This window comes from Pezoporus wallicus, unplaced genomic scaffold (genome assembly GCF_028554395.1).
Source record: "Pezoporus wallicus isolate ANWC-B61680 ecotype Strahan unplaced genomic scaffold, APGP_CSIRO_Pwel_v1 contig_5231, whole genome shotgun sequence".
NCBI classification, from domain to species: Eukaryota; Metazoa; Chordata; class Aves; order Psittaciformes; family Psittacidae; genus Pezoporus; species Pezoporus wallicus.
The window spans coordinates 874,641-897,168 of record NW_026635973.1 but is presented as its reverse complement, the minus strand read 5'-3'; positions in this window follow the sequence as shown (position 1 = coordinate 897,168).

The window sequence follows — 22,528 nt, the reverse complement described above, 5'->3', positions numbered from 1 at the left end:
TATTTCTTTGACACCACTGTGCTTTCTAAAAGCAGCTACTAGAGGCAGGTGAATGGATTTCTGTCAGCCACATGTCCAAGTTTTCCTGTTTTGATGTATTTCCTTCTAGTGTAGCTCATTTCAAAGGGACGAAGGTGGGCATTTGTCTTCTGAGGGCAAAAGAGGGCGCTGGTGATGTGGCAGAAAGGTGAGGCTGGCAAGATGGAGTCTTTAAAGGTCCAATTGCCCGTTTGCAGCTGGGCCCATATGTCAGGCATACCTGTGTCTTAGAGATTCTCACTGTCTAAAGAAAGAGAAATAGCTCACTTATCTCATTGTCCTGTATGATTGTGACTGAGAATTCAAAAGTTAAGAGAGCCAAGGGATATATTTACTGTTTGAGCACCTGCAAAAATACCCCAACTCCAACCTAAACAACCTAAGCAAGAAAACCATCGCATGGAACATTTCTAAAGGGAAAACAAAAAAAGATAAGATGTCTCTGCTTGAAATACCTAATGTGTTTTGTGGGAGTGCCATCAATTCTTAAAGGTATCGTAAAGCTCAGCTCACCTTATCTGTGGAAAATGAGAGTTCTGGTGAACGTTTCTTCACACTTTCCATTTCAAGACTCATAATTACATATTCTGCCCTAGTGGTTGAGAGAAGTCATTTCTAATAGGTAGAAACACCCTCTTTGCATTTCTCAGCTTTTCCATCTCTGGATGGGCATCATATTTGCAAACCTCGTAGGTGCATCAGAAAGATCACTGGGTGTCAAGTGCTTTGATACATCAGGATGTGAAACGCTGCAGAGCAAAATGCTTTGATTTTTTTTCTTCTTGTTTGTGTAATATATCCATGAGTATTCTTGCTTTTGTGTAAGCAGATTTCTTGGAGTCTGTCAGAGCTTAAAATAAGGTAGTGCTTCTTTCAGACTTGATGGTTTGCCTGCCTTCAGAAATTTGTGACTGCATGCCTGGGGATTGAAAAGCATTTGACTGATTTTAAGGAAATGGTACTTTTATGATCTGTGAAAATGATCATTGTAGAGTTAAAAATGAGGACAGACAGCTGATGCTTGGGTTTCCAGCTAAGGTAAACCTGCATGGCTTGGCACAAACCAGGCACTCCTGGAGTCCATGGGTTGGAGACCCATCTTCTACAGACTGCTTAATACCCCATGTTTGGTGCTGCCCATCTCCTCCATGTGTTCTGCACTGTTGTGTTTTAATTCTTTGATAGGTTTTGAAGTGGGGCAGTTGGCCAACTGAACCATTTACCTCGTCTGCTTGGAAGTGGCTGTTTGTATTGTCTCTAGCAAGATGGAAACCAGATGAGAAAAGGCTGGAGCTAGACCCTCCACCCCACTGGCGGCTGGCACCTCTCTCCCTGCCTCAGCAGAGAGCTGCTGACATAGCCAGGGAGGGATGGTCTTGTACAGCTTTTCATAGCTCATCTTGCAGAGAAGGAAAGGCCTGGGGTTGTTTTGAGACAAGGGAATCCTGTCTCAAAGGGAGTCTCCAGACAATGAGACTCACTTGGCCCAGCTACTTCTTTTTATTGCAACAGTTGTTACGAAGTTTTTGAGAGTAGCAGCCCAGGTATTAAATATTGGTGTGTTTTTTTTATTTTTAAAGAAGTCTAGAAAACTTCTTTGGAACAAAATATTTATTTTATATATATATGTATATAATGGAGTTCATTTCATGTTTGTCTATTCAGCATTATGCTTCATTAGCTGTAGGCTTGTCATATGATGACGTGTAATCAATCAGTCGTGCCATTTGTGGATATTCTGCACATGAAGCCAGATTTCTTTGTTTTAGTGCCTGGTATGCACTTTTCAGTACAGCACTGAACCATAGATGAGACCAGTTGTTAGTCTCTGAGATATCTGCCTGCTCAGGAAACCGTGTGAAGGAAACAAACGGCCTTCTTAATTAGAAGGCTGTGGCTGCTCCTGATTTGAATGACTAAATATTCTTTTTCTCTCAAGTTAATATGTTATTACTCGCATGAGAAGTCTGATTGTTGTCAGGGGGAATTACTAGTTAGTGCTGTGTGGGAGGACCCGGCAGGAAAACCTGTGGTTATCTTTGGTTGCCATTGTCAAGGAATAGTCTTTACAGAAGTTGGGTGGCCTTGAGGGCTGCCATGTGGGAAGGGGGCAGTGTGGTGTAAATCATTCCTTATAGGTACTTCTTGTGAATGATTTCGCAAGGGTGCTGGAGAGGGACTCTTCATCAGGGACTGTAGTGACAGGACAAGGGGTAACAGATTTAAACTGAAACAGGGGAAGTTCAGGTTAGATATAAGGAGGAAGTTCTTTCCTGTTAGGGTGCTGAGGCACTGGAACAGGTTGCCCAAAGAAGTGGTGAATGCTCCATCCCTGGCAGTGTCCAAGGCCAGGTTGGACAGAGGTTTGGGCGACATGGTCTAGTTTGAGGCATCTCTACCCATGGCAGGGGGGTGGAACTGGATGATCTTAAGGTCCTTTCTAACCCAAACCATTCTAGGATTCTGTGATTTATTATTGGTATGACTCTTGGGAAAAGAAATGTGCAGCCTAGATTTCAAGAGGAAAGAGAGAAGAATTGTAAGGTTAGATGGAGAAATGATGTAAATTAGGAAAATTGCTGTTAACTCCAGGAAATCTGTCTGACCCCTGAAAGAGGTGCTATTTCTACCTGCTGCTTTCCCCTGTGAATTTATTTCTCTGAGTACACAACTTTTTTGAGGGCTGGAAAAGATGAGTGTGCATCAGGAAGGAAGCTGTGGAGCTCCCTGCAATAGTCAAATCCAAAGGTAATTGTTAGCTCTGCATGAACACGAGCTGCTCTGGAGCCTGTGCTTCATACCAGTTCTTAGTGGCCAAGAGCAGCTGTGAATAGACAGAAAATGCACACAGTGACACAGCCAGTAGCCCAGCTATGTGGGTAGTCAGTCACCAGCTCAGAGAGAGCTGCTCCTCCTCTTCTCCCATGTAGCTGCATTCTAGCATCTTGTGACTTCCTCTTTGTGCATATAACAGTTAATGATTTTGTTAAATCCAACTGGAGATGCATTGAGTCCTCACTGCTCAAGGGTCATATGATGTTGAGAAAAATGCCAGCAATTTTGCTGCTGGAGAACGGGGCTATGAAATACAGTGTTATCATCTGAAGCACATAGCCCCACTATTTTGTTTTCTATCTGTGTCCATGTACACGTGACCTCTTTTGACTTTGAAGCGCAGCTGAACAGAGAAATTAATTTGCTTCTATTTGAATTTCAGTCGTGCCTACAGAGAAAGAATCTCTTTGGGATGAACTTGTAAGCAGTCACTACCTAAACCATACAAAGGTTGAGTGGAATCAGGTACATAGATGGAATTGCTCAAAGTCATAGGAAAGAGGTAAGATAGGAAAGGTTTCCTGAGTTTTATAACTGCTAGGCCATCATGCCTCCTTAATGTGAGTCATGTTTTCTGTAGCCAGGTCATAAGCTCTCTTTAGTCTGTGAGGACAAGCTACAAATTGGATGGCAAGGACTTGAGCAGGGGTCTCACACATTCCATGCAGCTGGTCTTGTGACACACTGGTCCTTGATCCCCTTAGCCAAGTAGCATCCAGTTTAGCCATGCTCCAGCCATTTGGTGCATGTGTACCACCACACTGGTGAGTATAACACAGGGATATCTCTTACATGTGGGGAAGAAGGGAAAACACAGGGACATGAGATGGGATGTTGATTAAAACCTTGATTCAGGGTCCCTGGGTTCTTTCTTTTTAACTCTAGTATGGTATTTACACCTGTGGGCGGGTGGAAATGGCAGCTCCTTCTGTTAAACTGCAGCTTAAGCCTGCTAGTTTTGATAAATCATTGGTGTCCACAGTGACAGATAGATGCAGGAGTAATCCTAGCAATGACATCCACACTGCTGTCCGTCTGAATGAGGGAAAAGCTCTCTTTTAGTCATAATTACATTAGTTTACACAGGAGCTCTGTTGTTTACAGAGTAACCATTGCTCCATCTGAACAAAAAACTGGCAAATGTTGTAGCGTGAGCATGTCATGGAGACCAGAAGATGTCAGAGTTGGGATGAAAGGACATCTGTGTATCTCACGGATATGTGCTCCCACACCATTTTCCCTAGCATTTGGCCAACTCTATTGATTTGAGCTGACTACAAGTGAATGGGACGAAGTTTTTGGCTCTCACTGTGTGCATTTTGCTCAGCTCCACTGGGAAAGCTTCTAAGACCTATTTGCTGCTAATCATTCTCAAGCAAGGAATGAATGGGAAAGTATCTTACTAGAATGATTTACTGTTCATCGTGCATGGTAAATGGAGTTATTCACTGGCAGTCACACATCTCTGGCTAATCCTCTTGAAGGTCACTCGTACCAGTCACCAGTCTCTCATCACAGCTACTACAGTGGGGAACAACGTGTTGAAGATAGGGAGCTGTTTAAAGAAGTGGGATCAGATCTATCCACCAGTCTGAGTTTGTTCTTCACCCTGATTCCTACACCTCACATCACCAAGGACTAGTAAAGGGAAGACCAGAAACAGATGAAAATGTAATAACACTGAGTTATTAAATCACCTCAGCCCACAAGAAAGGAGCTGTCAGTGTTAATTGGTCTCTGGGGAAGCTGGAGCAGAACAGTTTGTTCTGAGATGTCCTTTCTTGCCCAGATATTACACTAACCAGGTTGCAGGGCATCTGCAATGTTTTCCTCTTGGTACAAACCCATCTGACTGTAAGAGAACTGGATTGCAGCATGTTGTTAGCATTTTTATTATGTCCTATGTCAAGTTCTTCAAAAAATCCCCCAGTTTTGTTGTGTAATTTCCTTCCTCAGTTCCAGAGCCAGATAACACCAGAAGAGAGTAACAGAGTGATCTCACTGATGAGAAACATCTAAAGAAATCAGGCTATTGTAATGACTCGGAGGGTACTTGAGCACTGTTATCTTCGTGGGACTAAAAGAGACTTTAACTGTGTTCCTCTCGCAGCTACAGCAGAGTCTGCTGGTGGCTCTGTTCCCTGCCTGAGTGGGTCTGAGCACCACATAAAGGACTAAATGTCAACAGATCATTTGCACTGTACTAAAAATATACTTTTGTGTTTCAACCTAAGGCAGCCCACACTGCATCACAAACCTAAGGGCATAATGCTTGTCAAGGGGTGGCTGAGGTCTTCAAGCGCAGGAATGAGAGCTGTGGATAGCGAGTAACATGTTGTTCCAGCTTGACAAGGTTTTTCATCTGATGCGGACAGGTACAGAGCTGCTAGGAAAGGCAGTATTTCTTTCCCCTTTCCCATAGGTGTGAGACGGTCATACCACCTGAAAGGCAGAAAGTGATTAAAGAGAAACTGAGGGACTTGCCATCCCGATCTTTCTTTCTGCCTCCCTTTATTGCTTTAGATAATCACTCAGTTTTGATTCATTGCTTCTGGGCCTCGTCTTGCTTCTTCAGTGTCTCTGCAAAGGCCAGTCTTAACTGACTGGCTTGCTGCCATGGTTAGGGCTTGATCTTTTGCCTTCTCCCAACAGCTGGGCCGGGTATTGATCCCATTATTCTGAAAGGTGCTGATCTTAATTAAAGATACTGAATATTCCTGCTTGACAGCAGGCCACTGCTGAGATACACTGACAAGGAAAGTGGAGTAAATGGTATCTATTTACAGCATGCACAGTGCCTTGGTCTTTATACAGCTTCACTGATAGCACTCCTGTTGTCTGTGGGGCCAGAAGCTCAGCCTCTTCACAAGGGTGAACCTAAAGCTCTGGCACTCCTTGAAACACTCTGGTTATCCGCTTCTTTTCACTCTGGATTCAGAGCAACTCTGGATGAGTTATCCGTTTCAGGAGCCTTGATATAATTCCATTCTGTACTTCAGAAATTAAGTACAGGGGTGTTGGCTGGTGTGTCTTAGGGAGGAGGATTGAGTGAGTCTACCTTGAGAGAAGTAAAAAATGTACATGCAAGGAACATCAGTCTTGCAGAGGTGCTTTATGCACAAAATTACCCTCTTTGGGTTAAAATCAGTGCCCACAGTATATCCTTTTCCCCAGTTATCTCCTGTGGTGACTGCAGTCCTGGGCCACACCATGGTGGTTACTGACTTGCCCACCTCCTGTCCATGTGTTTGTGTACTGAGCGTTGTACTGGTGCGCCCAAAATGCAGGCAAATTTCAAAGGGCCCATGTTGCTGCTCTGCAGCAAAGCCATCTGAGGGTTTATTTTTGGCAGGCTGTTAATATATAAAAGGACATTAAAAATACAGGTCAGAGTACAGCAGTACCCACTCCTGCTCTTCTCTGCTGGGCTTAGTGGAGTGATGCTAATCCAGCCTCTTTCTCCTTCCCTTCCAGCATTCCATTTCAAAACCTGTTTCACATGCTTTCAGGTTGTAGGGATGTGGGAGTTTGGTTTGCTGCTTTGCAGCTCTGAAAACTGAGACCCTCCTCAGAACCAGAACCAGAACCGAAGCCCCCTCCTTTGTTTCCTCCCACAGACCCCTGTTTTTGGCAATGGGGAACAAACCAAAAGGAGCTCAATGCCACGAGTGCTGCTGCACACACAGACGTTGACTGTGATGTCAGCCAAGCTGATGCTGCAGCTGTGTTTCAGAGGCTTAGCATGCTGTTATCAGGGTCCAGCAGGCAAACAGCACCCTGAACTTGGCTGCTGCTCAGCTCCAGCTCTAAAATCCTCTTTCTCACCTACCTCCAAGTTAAAACAATAGAAGCTGCCTGAGGAGTGCAGGTGGGTATAACCCATAAGTGAAGGAGATGAGGAGTTTGGAAGTAGGCTAGACTATTTCTTCTTACAATGCTTAATTGCCCTCTAGAAACAATATTATGTTAAGTTGTTATGTTAAGTCACCTCAGTGTGTTCATCTTCCCCATGGCACCTGGCTCATCCTTTAGTGGCACTGTCCTTTCTTCTCCCTTTGCCACACCATGCCATTGCTGCTTCATTTGCCATCATAAATACATCTAAGCTGTGCCACTGGTGGGTTTCACATGGGTCACACCAGCTTTCCTCATATATCCTTGATTACTCAAGGCGTGCTGCTGGGGCTTGTTTTCTTTCCAGACCTATGGCCAGTTGGTGTCTTTGTGATGCTGTGACAGAGAGAAAAGGGCTCCGTACACGTCAAAATAGGGCCCATCTTTCCCTTCTGCCCCACATCTGCTCAGCCTCATCCTGCCAGTCTTGCTCAGACAGCTCTCTTTTTCTTATGGCCATCTCCTCTCTCTCTGAAAGTCCCTTATCACATGGTATTTTATTATAGAGAGGACAAGGTGAAGGAGAGAGTGAATTTAAAGTCAGCATTATACCAGACTTTGGTAGGAGGGATGATGAGAAGAGCCCAGGTGGAAGGAAAATGCAGGGCAAAGGGACTGAGAGGGAAAGGGAGAACATAATTGTAACCTGCCACAGCAGTGACAGATAGCAAAATCAAGCACAGTCAGGCTTCCAGTCCAGCCAGTTATTCTGCCAGTAGAGACATGAGAGCAACTAATACCATCTTTTGCCCCAGGGGGTTTTCCCCTTATTTGTAACACCATTACTGAGAGAGACACGACACTGTAGAACAACTAACTGCTTGCTTAGAGTCAGGAGGAAGGATTGGTGAGCTGCTTTGAGAAGGAGGAAGGGTCCTGAAGTGGGATGTGAAAAACATGGGGGGTTTTTAGCCTGAGTGGAGGAAAAATGTGATTGAAAGTATCTGAAGTGGACACAATAACTAGTTCAAGATAATGATGTTGAAAGAGACACTATGTTTCTCCATGTGATTTCTGTAATGATGGAAGCAAATCCATGCCCAGCCCTGGAATCTCTTACTTAGAAACCTTCCAAATCATCAATTACTGACAATATTCTTGGTTTTTCTTATTTTAATACTGAATGGTTAGGTTTTGCTTCATTCCCTTCTTTCTTTTCATGGCAGAATAATCTAGATTTTCCATACATTAAATTTTCATTTACTTACAGTATTATTTCATTTACTTAAACTATTATTTACTTAAGATGAATAAAGAAATTTCTCTGCAAATTTCAGGATGGTAACTGAGAGCCTCTGATGTGTATTTGGAGCAGGGAGGAGTCAAGAATATTCCAGATATTCCCCAGACTCCAGGCAGGATAAAATGCCAGATTAACAATGTACTGGGGTTGTTAATGGAGAAGCTGGAGAGTGAAGACAAGCCTTGTGCTCGTTTCTAACACTGTTTGGGCCTTTATAAAACACTTTGTGCACATTTGAATTCCTCTAGGATGTCGTAGCCGGTGTCATTCTTACTAAAGGCTGGATCTGTTGACCACATGAGGCCGTGGGGCAGTCAGACCACCCATGGCTGTGTCATTTTCAATCACTTTATTATTTACCAGAGGGTAAATTTTACCATACGAGCATGTAGAAAGTTCATTCTTCTGCAGACAATTCTACAACTGTCTCTTTACAGAAATGATCCTAGTTCTCAAGTTATTTGTTCATATTTGAAACGATGCTGTACAAGAAGACATTGAGTACCAGCTCAGTTGTTCAGTGGCTGATGAACCCCCCTAAGTCAGTACAAAACCATTCATAAGTTAGAATGGGCTACATTCCAGTATCTGAAGGGGGCCTACATGGATGCTGAAGAGGGACTCTTCATCAGCGACTGTAGTGATAGGACAAGGGGTAATGGCTTCAAATTTAAATAGGGGAAGTTCAGGTTAGATATAAGGAGGAAGTTCTTTGCTGTGAGGGTGGTGAGGCCCGGGCACAGGATGCCCAGAGAAGCTGTGAATGCTCCATCCCTGGCAGTGTTCAAGGCCAGGCTGGACAAAGCCTTGGGTGACATGGGTTAGTGTGAGGTGTCCCTGCCCATGGCAGGGGGGTTGGAACTGGATGATCTTAAGGTCCTTTCCAACCCTAACTATTCTATGATTCTGTGATTCAACTGTCCTATGATTTTGTGATTTTATGTAAGAAAACTAAGAGCAATACAAGAAAACAAGTTCCACACAAGTTTCCTGTGCTGCAGAGAGGATGCATGTCTAGCCCAGATTTTCATGTCATGTACAGTTTGGGGCTTTTCTTACATATCCAGGCTGAAGCTTGATTGTGCAAATGCCGAGCTTCAGCAGCTCTGAAAGGCTCCTGATGGACTTGAAGCCCAGGCAGAGCACACTGGGAGATGGGGTGCTTTTTTCTCAACATTTTCCAAAGTTACAACATCTGCTTTGAATGCTCAGCTTTAAGTACTTTTCATGACAGAGTCCAAGAGACCACCCAGAATAGCCACCAGCCCAGTGGTTAGGAAACTCATTTGGTTCTGGTGTGACTCTTTTTCTCCTTTCTGGTTTGGAGAAGAAATTCAGCCTGAAGCTGGAAGGATTTGATCACATTCTATTGTGACAAGAAGCATTGTACACCCAACATCGACATGAAGAAGGGGCGTCTTGGGTTGTAATGATGGTGTTGCTTTTTCTGCAGGGGATGAAAAAGTCTTACCAACAGTATTTGAAGCATCGTAACTCTGCTGCAAGAGACAGTATGTGAATGTTCTTGTTTAGTGATTGTAGATCACATTTGCTTCCAGATGTTAGTGACCTGTTTATTAGAAACAGCTGATTCTGGAAACCAAGCCACTTGCAAGATGACCAAATTCATACAGTGAATCCACAGTGCAGAAAGTTAATCACTGTGGTCTGAGATGTGGCAATTGGGCTGGGCTTCCTCTCTGCACACTTGCTGCTCCTTAATGGAAGAATGGGAAGAGGAATTAACATCAACGTTATGCTCAAGTGCAGTTTTATGGTCCATAGTCCCATATAGTGGGAGAAATCAAATGGAATGGACCATTACCAGGATCTATAAGGAGCAGTTGCATGTTGTGATGGAGATGAGCCGAACTGGTCCCTGTGTTGTTCATCCCTTTCTCTAGCTTCCCTCCCTGTAAATCACTGCTGCACACGTTTTACTCTTACCCAACACATACGGAAATAATTACTCAGCTTTGGAAGAGAAGTGTTTCCCGTGATAAACCAATTCTCTCGTGGTACTTAAGCGCTGTGGAAAATTGACAACAAATAGACTCTGACAGGATTAAGGGTCCCTGGTGAGGGATTGGGTGGAATCTTGGGAGGCACCTGCAGCATTCCCCCCTCTGGCACCGCAGTGGCTCATCCAGGCTGCCCGACCGCCTGCTTTCCCGTGTGAAGCAGCATAAAGCAGCTTTGCAAAGCAGAGTAGTCACTGTGAGAGGCTGGAGGGACTTGCCATGCACCAGCCAGTGTCAAAGCAGGGTCACTGGTGGCTGTGGCTGTGCCTGTGCAGGGTGGGATGTTGGCCAGCCTTGCTAGACAGGAATAGTGCTTTGGAGTCTAATTAAAATAAATGCTGTTGAGTTGTGCTTTCTATACCTGTAGCAGAGACAGATATTCTTATTTTTACATTCTGTGGCAGAGTGCTGGGAATCTGTAGGTAACCATACATGAAAAGCAATGAGACTGTGTGCAAGGAGTCTAATTTCATCATTGTCCAGTGGAGGCCACAAGGATGATTAGGGGTCTGGACCATCTCTCTTATCAGGAGGGACTATGGGAGCTGGGTCTGGTTAGTCTAGAGAACAGCAGACTGGGAAGGGATCTCATCAATGCAGATCAATACCCCAAAGGAGAGTGCCAGGAGGATGGTGCCAGACTCTTTTCAGGGGTGCCCAATGACAGGATGAGGAGCAGTGGCCATAAACTGAAACACAAGTTTCACCTCAACACGAAGAAGTACTTTACACTGAGGGTGGCAGAGCACTGGAACAGGCTGCTCAGAGGGGTTGTGGAGTTTCCCTTTCTGGAGACATTCCAAACCCAGCACGGACATGTTCCTGTGTAACCTGCTCTGGGTGGCCATGCCTTGGGCTGGATGATCTGCAGAGGTCCCTTCCCAATTTAATGGTACAAGCCCTTACGCCCTGCCTTATGTACTTGTGTCCAAGCTTCTTTAAGCAGCAGTGCTAGATTTTGGGTTTTTAAGGCTTTTTTCCCCTTCTCTCCTCAAACACTGCTCTCTTCCACAGCGGAACCCCACTGCTTGTGTTGGCCATGTATCCTTTATGCAGTGAGACAGGCTGTAATGAAATTTATTAGACAGCATTATAGAGTGGGTCATTCCCTTGGTAGTTTTGAGTTCATACAACCAAGCAAGAGCCGGAAGGCAGTGGCACCATACACAGCTTAATGGCAGCCACCTGGACCCACTAATCGCTAGCCGCATGGGCTTTCAAGGAAATAAAGGCTTGTCACCAGTTGTGACAAGCCAAGGTGGTTGAGGTCAGCAGTGCTGGAAAACACTGCCTTGCTCAGCCCTGGCTATTGGCAGCACCTCAATGCTGTGGCGTGTGACCACGGGCAGCAAGCTGCTTGATCCCACTAGAGCTTCCTGCTGGTACCAAGTAAGATTCTGCATGTTGTGGGCTTGTTATGATGCCAAAGTTTGTAAACCTGTTGGTGCATCCAGGCTGTTTTATCCTGGGAGGGAAAACCCAGTGAAATGACTTTGTCCTCTGCCCTGGTTATCTCAACCCAAGCTCTGCTCATTTTGAGTGGGTTTTACCCCTGTGTTTGCAGCTGAAGAGGTCCTTGAATGCCATCAGTAAGTGTTGTTGGAGGGTTTCTTCCCTGTAGTCCATTTGGGCCTGCTGAGCAAAACTGGAACAGGCAGCATGATGTCCAAGGAGTTATTGTGTGTGATGGCTTTGAGGTATAAATCCCTATTACAAACAATTTTCTACTTGTTTCTGAAGGTTTAAAGCTTTAAAAGCTTAAGGATTGTTGCTGTTGTAACTGGACACGTGGCTAATGTCTCACAAAGCTGGCACATAAAATTACATCTGTAGAGACTTCACCTGCTGAGCCTGTATTTCAGATGTTTAGTGTAAACTACTAGGGCATATGCAGGCAAATCTGCACCTTTGTTTCCTTTCAGCAGTGTGCCAAATGAATGCATTTTAGTGTGCTTTGTAGGAACTGTGGTCTCTCACTTCTGCCAAGCAGATTTTGGTTTGCTTTCCTTGCTCTGTAATGCTTCTGTCTTGTTTTAGTAGCAAACCAAAGTCATCTTGGGTATAGACAGCTCAGTACGTACAGGCTGGGAGTTGATAAAGCTGCCAGGTTTTCCTGGGATTGGTTATCACTGGATTTTGAAGTTTGTTATGGAGGGATGCTAATAATAACTTTAAAAAGCTGTTCTTATTAACCAGCGGCTTTTGCTGCTACCTGTGAGGGCTGGAGAGGCCCTGATGGCAGCAAGGCTGCTCTGAGGGTCCCAAGTTTGTGGTTCCTCCATGATCCAACCCTTATTTAAGTGATAATGATAACATTCAGAAAATCCTGCAAGCTGTCAGTGGGGAGGATTAAGTCTGGTGTTTGGGCCTTGTTCTCTGGTGTCTAAACATAGTGTTTCCTGGGACTGTGTCCTGTCATTGATGGCTTTTCTGGGATCTGATAAGGGTTGACCTTGCTTTGCCTTTGGTTCAGTGAAGGCTAAGTGTTGCTTCCTCCCTCGAATGTAGCTTTTCCTATGGAAGCCATAGGGGCTTAGTGTTTCTGGCAGCATCTCACTTGGTTATAAATATTTAATGGGTTCAAGGCTGGCTGTGGGCAATGTAAAATGTGTTCAAGACTGACTCAATACAAATACACAGAAATTGAAAATATGGGAAATAACAATAAAAATGACATTGAGGTGCTATTAGTGCCAATGGGAGGTGATACCTGGGGGTCATTGGTACCTTTGGGATCTCACGCACTGCTTAAGTCCCAGCAGACATACATTTGCCTCTGTAGTGAGGAGCTGGATCTGCTGGTGTTGGCCCTGAAATCTGCTGTAAGTTAACTGAAATATATGTGAGGGTGCCTTGAAGCTCTTATCAGGTCTTGAATCTCATTAGTCCTTGTTGGGGAGTGATCCAAGAAAGCCGTAATGATGAAGGGATTTTGCTCTTGACATGGAGAAACACTTCATGTTAGGTATGTTAGATTTCTTAAGTGAATGCAATGGTGCTTATAACCCTCCATCCCTCTAGACATCTAGTAGGAGCTGTCCATGAGTGGGTTTCTGGAACCAAACCCTTCAACAGGGAGGGGAAAAACTGCTGGCATCATCCCTGTGCATGAAAAGTGAAGCTCAGGAGAGCTGAGTAGGAGATATCACAGACATGTTGATGGATCTGTGTGGCTTTAGTAAAAACCCCACCAAACTAACTTGCAAGAATTCAGATAAGGGCCACAAACACAGGGCTGGGGTTAAAGAGGATGCCTTCTGATGGTGAAATCAGGAGCTCAGCCCTGGCAAGAGGAGCAGAGGTGGAGGGGAAGTCTGAAGAAAGTGATGGCTGGTAACTGAGGAGAAAGCCATGAGGAAAAGGTAGAACAGGGGTCCGCACCTGGCAGCCAAATTCAGCAAACAAAGTGGACATTGGGCACAAAGAGATAAGAAAGTAATTCGCCATTTGGATGAGCTGCCCTGGAAACTGAGGACATTTTATCTTATTCCAATCTACCTGCCTATCTAGAGGATGAATTTTCGCCTAATCTGTCCTTCGAGATCAAAATCTGTCAGTAAAAGCTAAAAACTTGTAGGCTTGAGGTAAATGCCACTAGCTCACAGCAACTGGATTGTTGCAGGCAGTTATTCCATAACAGCATCACCTCTCTTCTGCCGTTTACTTTGGATGCTTTGCCATCCAAAGTTTGGTTCATGTTAGGATATTTATGGACCGCAGAGAGAGAAAATGCTGCTGTGTTTTTAGATCTGACTGCCCTCTGTGTTGACGGGGTGATACCGTTTGTACTGACACCGAATGGAGTTTCGGCCAGCTCAATAGATTTCTGCCAAAAATCTGTTGTTATGAATTACAAGCTTGTGGCCTTATGGTCAAACTTCTAATTGCAACAGCACAGGTTTTAGGAGTGCTTTGCATCTTAAGTCCTTATGTCTGGAGGAGAGGGAAATGCAGGCCAGGACAGGTCAATTCATCATGTAGTTCTTGCTTCTCTTCCCAAAAGAGAAATTGGAGAACTGAGGACATGTTAACATCTGCAGAGTGTTTCTGGTTTTGTTTTTTCTTGCTTTGGAAGTCGATGTTCACTGAAATCTAACAGAAACTCTTTTCCAGTAAAACTTTAATTTTGGGGTTTGTAAACCCTTCATTTAACTGGAGATGAGGATTTCTGGTTTAATAGCTTTATCTGAGGAAAGTGTTAGACTGCTGGTTTGTGGTTTGGGGGTGTATCTGGGTCTTGGGAATGGAGAAATCTGATTTTTTGATTGCTTTATTTCCAGTTGTCATTTTAATTGCTGGCAAATTATACACATTTTTATCAAGGCTTACCCCCTGAAATAATACTCTATCTCCCTTATGGAAAGGGCCCACTAAGCAGACTGTCTCAGCATAGACTACTGGTTCTGTAGTGCTGAAAAGTTACTCTGCAGGATTTTGTTGCATTTTCACAAAACTGGAATAAAATATGTCAAAACACTGATCTGTTTTGCTCTCGGAATGGGTTTACTTGAATTCTGTTTTCCCCTCATTTAATCAGAAAAGAGATGCTAACAACTCAGAGTACATCAAAATCTGTCATACCGTACAGTCTGGAAAAAGCATAAACAAGAGGGCAATTAAGTAGCCCTGGCTTTTTAAGAGTAATTTGGCAAGAAAGCTTACTTAGATAGAGAACACAGGGTTTATGGTGTTGAATTCAAATGGCCTCAGTGCCACATGTGATGATTCAGCCTCAGCAGGCTGCTGCTCTTCTTTAAGAGTAGTATTCTTGGGTGATGCCCTTTTGGTTATGTCCCTTTGTTATGGCAGTGGCAGTGTTGATAAAGATCATATGAAGTCCATGGGTAGATTTGAACAGTGTGCATCTACTAGCCTTTGGGAAAGCTGCCTACCTTCATGCAGTCATGCAGGACTGTGAGAAAAGACAGGGCATGCAGGTAAGCCATAGCCCTGGAGAAAAGGGTTTGTGTGTATCAGGCTCTGGCTTCAGATAAAATATCCTCCTCCTTCTGTTGAGGTTCCCTTCCTCAGTGTGGGCTTCCTCAGCAAGGAAACAGGCCACCATAAACCTCATGCATTCCCAATTTCAGATGGTGGCAGGTGGTGGAATAAACGATGGAGCTAATGGAGCCCACGGTTAGAAATAGCCATGCTGTTTCCTCGCATGGCTTGGCAGGGATGAGTTAGCCCTCAGTCAAGAGGAATCAAATTAGATTGTAAAATACTGAAGCAAATAAGCTGAGATTACACAGCCTTTCCCCAAAATGACCTTTCCTGTGTTATACACTGTTGTTGCCCTTGGACCTCCTTCCCATCTACCTGCTGAGGAGCCCCCTCCATCAAGGGCTGGCATCAGAGCTGTTAACCATCGACCTGGGTGCCTGCCAGCAGTCCATCACTCCTCCACAGGCCATTAGCTGCCCAGAAATCCCAGCCTCAGGCTGTCCTTCCTGGTACAGTGAAGAACAGCTGTAAGCACAGCCTGACCTTAAATCACAACCAAAAGCCTCATCACAGCTTCAAACCAGCCGTGAGGGGAGAGGGCTGGGTGATGGATCCATCCTCCGCTACCAAGTTAATGCAGGGGCTCTCTGTCCTTTGAGTTTCAGTTAGTGCCTCTGTGTGTTGTGTAACAAGATGCTAATGCCCTATTAGAAATGACGAGGGGGTGGTAGCAATGCTGGTTGGAAAAACACGCCATTAGGAAAGGCTGACAGCAGCCAGTGACAAACCACAGCGGGCGGCATGTTTAGCAACCTGGGCTTCCCGCTGTGCAAAGAGGTTAAGAGGAAAGAGAGAGATCATTCATAAAAGAGCAAGAAGGTCTTACTTGCTGGTAAGTCATTTCTGTCACGCTGCTTCACACAGAGTGTGCCAGAGAGCAAACCCAAACCACAGTGGAAACAATAAGTGAGTGTGTGGGACTGTGCAGGACAGGTAGTAATTACTCTGTGTTCCTCACTCCACTTAGCTCCGCTTCTGAGGAACATGCACGTCTAGTAAAAATGCAATTAATACCTTTAGGTTTACTAGTTAACTGTATTAAGTGCCAGAGATACACATTGAATGAGTAGGTGTTTTCTATTCATTTATTTGAGCAGGGATTGCAGGGGGTTTTGCAGGAAGGCCATAGTTAGCAACTGTGTTTGAGATCACAGCATAAGCCTGGGAGAAAACATCTTCAGTCCCATTGCTGTACTTGCTTTTTCTCTTCTGATGAGGTTTGACTGCTAAGTCACAGCCTTTGTCTCCTATTCTGAAAGCTATTTGTTTATGGTCATGCTCCTTCATACCCTGTGTTTTTTGGTAACTTGGAGGTGGCAAAAGCTCCAGGCTTACTGAAGCAGCTCTCTTGGTGGCTGTAACATCTGAGGCTCAAACCCATAGTTGTCACAGCTAGAGCCCATCTCTAGAGCACTCTGTGCAGTGAGGGTGGTTAGAAATGTCTCTTTCAGGATGTGCATTATGATTTTTGTCTTGAACCACCTATTGAATGATGAATCTTTTATGTGCTGAGTTGCCTGTGGAGGTCCCTTTGTGGCATGGGGTAAATGGAGCAGGGCATTTCCTTACTACACCCACCAGAAGGCTCTAGAAAATACCTCAAAGAGCAAGTTAGGAAGTGGCATGTTGCTTAGCATTAAGGTGTGGTAGGATGCTACCCTTCAGGTGAGCAAAAAGTCGTTATTGTTGTAAAGGAAGAGACTTGTGTAGAACACTCACAGTTCTGCCATCTCTGCGTGTCCTGGTTGGTTAAAGTTCCCCCATAGCACATATGGAAAACTTCAGGAAGGCAGCAGCCAGCCCCGACAGTGGTGTCCCTCTTCAGTACGGATGTATTTGACTGTATTTATGGTTCAGGCTTCTTTTGTGTTACCCTAATACAGTTAGCATCTCTATTTCTGCTTCCAGTGCCTTTGTGGGTTTTTTCAATCCACTTACACTCCCCTTGGTCCTGCTCTTAGTTCACCTCCCTTGAAGCAGAGATTTGCCCTTGGATACTGCTTGACCTGCTTTGCCAAGGTGCTTATCTTCTGCAATGCAGATACCAAACTTCAGTTTAATGTTTCCCCAGGCAGTTTGTTGGCTGAGGCAGCACATGGGGAGGTTCCTTGGGGAGGTGCATTTGCCTTCCCTGATCCCTCCAGATATTTGGAGACCAAGTTGAGGAGTGGAGATCAGACCAGGAGGTACATGGAGGAGGGAGAAACAGCAACTTCTGCATCAGCAACAGGCCTCCTGCTTTGTGAGACTTGACTTGGATTCATGGGGATATTTATTACTGGTGAAAAGAAAGCCCAAAAGAACTTGATTTTTCTGCTCTCAGGCTGAAAAATCCCATTTGCATCCTGTGGTGACTTTGAACTGGTAGGAGAGCCTCTTATTTGATGAGGCCTGTCTGTGAAAGCCAGCAGTCAAATCCTTGCAGGAGCCTTTAGCTCCACACAGTGTATATAACCCCTGTTCCACAATATTGCTTCTCCTCATGGGGAAAGGTTACAGTGAAATGATAGTAAATGATATGGCATGTCTGCAAACTATTAGTTTGAGGGGCATTTGTTTCCATTCTGATTGCTACTCCATCACTCAGCACTGGCACTGTACAATTCCTGTTTCTTTTACTGCTCTTATGATGGGGGAGCTCAGACCAGCAGCCAAGGCCGATGCCAAGAGCATCTCATCAAATCTAGTCATGCAGATCCCTGTCCATGGGTTGGGCAAACCACAGAGTGTTTCAGGGCTGCAGCAAAACTGGACTCATTGTCCTCTTCCTGCCTTTAATAGCAGCTAGAAGAAATGGATCCCCAGATGCATTGCCTCTGCAGGTGCACCACTCCTCCACCCTCATCCCCTTCCCTTCTTGCAGGACATTAATGATGGCCCAAGCACAATATCTATGCTGTAAGGCTGCTTTTCCCAATTATTCCCCCCTCCATAGTGTCTGCAGTCGCTGAGGGGATGCTGGGATGCCTGGGCAAGCAAGACTTTCTTGGTCTGTTGACTAGAGAGAGGAAAGGTGTGTCCTTCCTTTGAGTCTTGCAGCACTTTAAATACACAGTTCCGAGTTTATCTCATTGCTTTAAAACGTGTGTTTACATTGTCCTAAATGCATTTTTTGAGGCAGTGAAGGGTGGCTCTGTGCTATTGCTTAAGAGACCCATGACAATTGTAGAGGTTGCCTTCCGTTTCAGCCAGTGAGAATGCATCATCTTACCCAAAAAGCTTTTGAAGCAGCTCCAACACCAGGTCGGTGCCGAGTCTTCTGTGCATCCCAGTGTGATACAGGACATAGGAGAAAGGATGAGCATTCACCCTTGCTGGTAGGTAACTATTTTGCTCACAGGTTGTTGTGCTTCAACCCTGGCTGGGGTTCAGCGCCACACAGCCATTCACTCCTCCTCTGCAGTGGGGTGTAGGGAGAGAACCAGAAGCCAAAACCCCACCAGTGTGGCAGGACAGAGCTGTGCTTGTCCAGAGCACTGGAGGAGGCAGGATCTGGCCAGACGGCACTGACCTAGCATGCTGTTTCCCAACCTCACTGTTGGTCCCCATAGGAGGGAACTGATCTGGATGCCACTGAGCAGATCAGTGTGTGACAGACTGGAGGTGAGAAAGGATGTGCCCAGCTCTCGGCTGTGCTTGTGACGCACATTTTGCCTAACCACAACTGCTTTGTTCTAAAGGCCACTGTCGCAGTTTTAACCTGGTCTGTTCACAGCCTTTTCTGCTGACATAGCCATCTGGATGCTATTGTCTGTGCTCTGCCCCAGCCTTAGCTGCTTTACACCCTCCTGCTTCTCTCCAAATGGTGGCAAGAAGAATTTGGTGGTGAAAAGGGCACCATGGCAGAGCTAGGAGCTCCAGAGTTCTGAGTGACAAGGCCATGTGTGTTGGTTGTCCTTAGTGTTTTCCTGAGGAAGATGCCAAATAGAGGAGAAATCCTTGTTGGCTGGTGTTGCTCCCGGGGAAGAGCAGCTCCTGAGTCTGTCTTGGTAAGCCGAGTGAGTGTCAGTGATTTGGGAAAGGGTGTCTCTGTTGCAAAAGTGTGATGGCCCAGCAGTAGAACATCATATGCATTCATTTTTCTGCTGCAAACAAATTCGCTAGCTGCAGAAGTGTTGCCTCTTTCCCCCTACCACCCATCATCACCTCCACAGATCTTTTCAAGCCCTTGCAATAAGGGGTTCTTAAGCAAACTCCTCTTCTGGCCTTTCACATCCTTCCAGCAAGGCAGCCTCACAGCACCCCTGCAAGCACCTGGGAGTGACAAACTGCTGCTGTGTGAGGCTGGTCAGGAAGAGGATGATGCCCTCCAGGAGAGAAATAATCAAGGGGCTTGGGAATAAAAACCAAATCCACCCTTTGCATAAGAATTCTTTTATCTTCAGAACATTATTCTATCTTTTACATTGGTTTGCTTTACAAGAGTGGAGGATGCATTGACTTCACTGAATTGACTTTGGCTTCTGTAGAAGGAGCAGAACAACTGTCAGCTTGGGCCCCATGCATGCAACTGTACTATAGAAGTGTTGTTGCTTGTGTTTGAAGATCACTGCTTCAGGGTACCAAGAGAAACGCCATCCCTTCTCCAAGCAAAATGCTACAGGAAAAGCCAGCCATCATAGCTGCAGCTGCTGGAGAGCTATCCGCAGGCTGCATGTGAAAGAGAAGCACCAACCTGTCAGCCTCACTTTGTAGCACAGCTTTCCAAATGTTGGAGCTGTGATGTGCACATACGGTATCTCACCTCCAATAAAACCATATCTGGAGCCTGGAGCAAGGTGTAAAAGTTGTAATTGCCAGACTTGCTATTCATAGAAGTATGGTAATGCCATATAATGATGCTCAAAAATATTTCTACACACAAAACACTTAATGACCTTGTGATACAGTTTTATGCTTTCAGGCATATTTTATGTTAAAGACATGTACTTCTAGAGAAAGAACTTGGCATGCTTTTCAGATCCATAAACATAAGAGCTCTCGGACAAAGTACATGAGCCCGTGCTGTCTGCCTCGACATTCATATCTTTCATCTGTTGCACTTTGCCAAATTCATTTGTTGCCTTTTGCTGTCAGTGGAGATAAACCAGTGCTGATTTAGTGCACAATATTTATTCCTTTTTTTCAGCCTTGTGCTGTGGAGCCGCATGCTCTGCCCAGATAAACCAACACCCACCTTAGTCACTGGCCCAGGCAGCTATGGAATAAGCCAGTTGCTGTTGTGCCGGGAATTACACTGTCCTGCACCCATACCATGTTTGGCCTCTGCAATTAGACAGCGAGGCATGAAATTAGCTATTAGCTATGAATATATAGCATTAGCTATGAAGTTGCTATTATCAATGCTTATTCTGCTGACAGCAGTGTTTTATGACATAGGCGTAGGTGTTTCCTGCAGCCCCATGTGAGAACATGCAGGCTGGTTTCCATTCTGGTTTAACATTTAGGTTGGGATTACACAGAACTGCAGAAGCAGCAAGGTGTGATCTAGTGCCTGGGCTCCTGAAAAGCCTCAAAGATAAGGTGCTTTCAAACCCCCCAACTAGACATTAAAATCAAAACAACAAAACGCAACCTTGCCCAAGCCACCTTTGTGTCTCCACACAAGGAGGAAGGCTCGGGTTTGGTTGATTGCCAAATCCAATGGGAAAAAAAAAAAATCATTTTTTTAAATATGAAATCTCTTTGCTATGGAAAAATACTTCAGTCTAGTCATTCTTTTTGTTCAGCTATTGTGAAAGAAGACCCCTGAGAGGTGGAGAATAATTTCCATTCCATTAGGGAGATGGGGAGGCTGGAGCGTGGACAGAGGGAGCCAGCTTTCTCCACGGTCACAGAGCAGCCAAAGCTGCACTTGGAGAGCAGACCCAGTCCTCTTGAATTCTGTTTTCTTGCTCTTTTTTGTTTTAATGTTTTCTGTCACTTCCCAAATCATTTCAACCCCGTCCTGCTACTTCAGCAGAGCTAGAAAAAACAAGGAGATGGGGAAGGTGTTATAGATGCCAGGTGGAATCATCCATGTCTTCCTTTCAGATGCAGCTCATAGATGGTGTAGGAAGAAAGGTGTCTTCTCCCTCTATTTTCAAGGTGTTTATGTGTTTTGCTTGTAGCTATAAGGGGCTGGCTGAGGCCAAGTGAGCCTGGGGATGGGGTGGTTGCTCTCGCAGCCACTTAGGGATGTGTTTAGGCTCTGTGCCTGGTTCCTCAGCTCCACTTCTAGTGCAGTTCAGATGAGAACTGTGTAGTCAGAAACAGGCATCGACTCCAACACGTCTTGTATCTGACAGGTTTCGGCAGTGGATGTGTGAACTGGGATGAGGTTTTCCATAACAGGAATGGGTTTCCCCCAGTATGAAAATACATCCATAGTGACTATATACTTGCCCTGAGCTGACTGTTGCTGTCATCCCAGGGATAGGGATAAAAATATGGCTGGGTGGCATTTTAGTGTGAACAGTTAGTTATAAAAAGAAAGAAAGAAACAAGCAAACAAAAGCAACAAGGGGGTTGGGAGAGCAAGAGGAAAAGAAGCCCCAACTCAAACTGCAGGGAATGGGAAGCAATTCCAGGTCAGGCAGATGACTTTGCTAGTCAAATGTGGCAAGCTGTTTGAGTGGAGTTTCTCTTGGGAAAGTTCAAGCATTTTATTTCAGATTTTTAAGCAAAACTCTTTTGTTTCTCAATGGCTTTTGTTCAGGAGTTGAGCTAATTGCAGTTACAATGTAAAAGGGAAAAAGGGCTGGTAGGGATGGAGAAAAATGATGGAGCCAAGAGTGAGGAGTGCGGAGGGGCTGGTAAGAGCAGTGTTATTTTAGGTCAAGAGTAGTATAAGTTGGGTCTTCAGGTTTGTTTTTTTACTGGCTCTTCCACCAAAATGCCCTATTTTGCACTAATATAGACTGTAGGGATCTTGGTTCAGAGATGATTTGTACAATGGAGTGTTTGTCAGAGGAAAATGAGAAAATCTTTGACATCCCTGCCTCATGCTAGGGCATCGCCTGACTCCAGTGTGGAAGATGATGGATGTTTCTTCCTGTAGCTTCTTGGAAATGAATTTTCCACTGTCTGCCTTGTATCTGATGAGGTCTCTGATGTGATACAAGAACACATCAAAGGCTTTTTCAGGCTCTTAGTTAAACGTTCAGGCTGGGCAAATATTGCTCTTGATTAGCTAATTTTAATTCCATATTTATATATATGTAAATACACCTATAAAAATATCTTAATATAAAATTATTAATAACTTACACTATTATTTTAATTAATCTAGCTATATTTTTTTTTGTATGTACATATATGAAAAACGACAAGTTCCCCTCCCAGGCATGGGAAACCAGTACTTTTGCCTTTGGTTCAGTTTGAATGTATGGCAGTTACTGAGGTGGCTGCTCCTTACATCCATACACAGATAAATGGATCGTGTTGTCTTTGCCCTCCCAGTTTTGAAATTGATTTGCAGAATTCCACTTTCTAATCTTCCCCTTAATCCAAG